At 39.8% G+C, this 1682-nt stretch overlaps 1 protein-coding gene across 1 annotated transcript in view; it reads left to right on the forward strand.

The window, feature by feature from the left end:
* Window positions 1–922: 922 nt before the first annotated feature.
* The window catches only part of BBS7 (Bardet-Biedl syndrome 7), a 26079-nt gene continuing 25319 nt past the window's right edge, over window positions 923–1682 (forward strand). The window contains exon 1 of the mRNA XM_019474688.1: window positions 923–983. The gene's annotated coding sequence lies outside the window, so the exon portion shown is untranslated. The remainder of the gene's footprint in view (window positions 984–1682) is intronic.

A 1682-nucleotide genomic window follows, 5' to 3' on the forward strand; every position in this document is an offset into this window, starting at 1 on the left:
GGGCGAGGCAGAAGGTAGCGGCTGTCGGCAGCGCAGAGCTCGTTCTGCTGGCTCCCGCCAGCTTATTTTCTGGCTGCGGAGCGTGCCGTGAGAGCATCTTTGATAAACTCTTGAGTTTCTTTAGTTAGTACGTCGTAGGGAAAAACTTTGGAACCAAATTCTTGGAACTTTTTGGAAAACTTTTGAAAAAACAGAGAAGAAAGTCTGAATGGGTTTCTGGAACGCTTTCAGAACCAATAAGGAGTTTTCAAAACTAAGGCATTGCTGAAACCGCAAGGAAGTTCTTGCGTATTTCTCTATTTCTGTTTTGCTGACACTTAATATAGAGGAAATACTTCTTTTCTGATTTTCCTTAATACAAGCTCAAGCTAAGGAAACTCACTTATGAAAACCCAACCCTTTTTAGTAATAAATTCTCAATATGAAAATACAACTATGCCCAAATACACCTTTCTGGAGTGTTCCGCCTGATGGTTGCTGGTGTTTACAACTAGAAGCAGAAAAAGGATTGTAAATGCTATCACTTAAATTATTGTTCTTAGGCTTTAGCGTCCTATCTGTAGCAGTTTATCTAGATCTTCTACATACAGCTATGTAAATTAGGTATTGTAAATTCTCAATATGAAAATACAACTATGCCCAAATACACCTTTCTGGAGTGTTCCGCCTGATGGTTGCTGGTGTTTACAACTAGAAGCAGAAAAAGGATTGTAAATGCTATCACTTAAATTATTGTTCTTAGGCTTTAGCGTCCTATCTGTAGCAGTTTATCTAGATCTTCTACATACAGCTATGTAAATTAGGTATTGTAGAATTTAAAGTACTTAGATATAGGAAAATATGATTTAGATAGGAAAAGCATTATTTAAAAAATATTTATGCATGTAATAAAAACTTAATGATGTATTATACTTTTGAAGGTGGTTGTTGGAGATCAGGATGGGGTCATTACATGTTTTGGCATAAAAAAAGGGGAAGCTGTGGTAAGTGGAAATGTTCCATTTAAAATTTTATTTTTTAAATAGTCTTCCTAATGACCTTTGAAGGTCTGTTTTTATTGACATGGGAAATAAGGTACCTGTGGAAGGTGGCTAGGTAGAGCTGCGGACTGATACCTAGCCGTGATGAGGGCGTGCTGATTTCATGCCTGGGCAAGCGCATGTTCCTCCACAGCTGTAGGGTCAGGCTCTAGTGTATATCATTGATACCGAGTACAAAGGAATATTGAAGAGACATACGGTTCTCTTTACTGGACATGATGTAGCCAAGCTTGACATGCTCTGTGAATAGATAAGCTAAACATTCAGTAGGGGTATACTCTCTGCAGTTGGGGTATATGCTGTGAATAGATAAGCTAAACATTCAGTAGGACAGAAGACCTTGAAACATTGTAGATAAGGAAGTGATGCTGAAGGCAGCTAGTTTGTGAAGGTAAAAGTGTGCAAACCGAGCCAAAGAACAAACTGTGCATGCGCAAGAACTGAGTTCAACTAGCAGTCACGGTGAGGAAGACTATCGACGACCACCGGAGGACCCTGAAGGACCACCAATGGACATAAGAGCGCATGCGTATGCCTGCTTTCTAAAACTCCAAATTGAGTCTTAGAGAGTTTTTCATCTGCGACTTACGGTAACAGTTTTGGCAACCCAGATGGGACACAGCTCTTGAGCCTCGACGGATT

This window comes from Aptenodytes forsteri, unplaced genomic scaffold (genome assembly GCF_000699145.1).
Source record: "Aptenodytes forsteri isolate BGI_AS27 unplaced genomic scaffold, ASM69914v1 Scaffold109, whole genome shotgun sequence".
NCBI classification, from domain to species: domain Eukaryota; kingdom Metazoa; phylum Chordata; class Aves; order Sphenisciformes; family Spheniscidae; genus Aptenodytes; species Aptenodytes forsteri.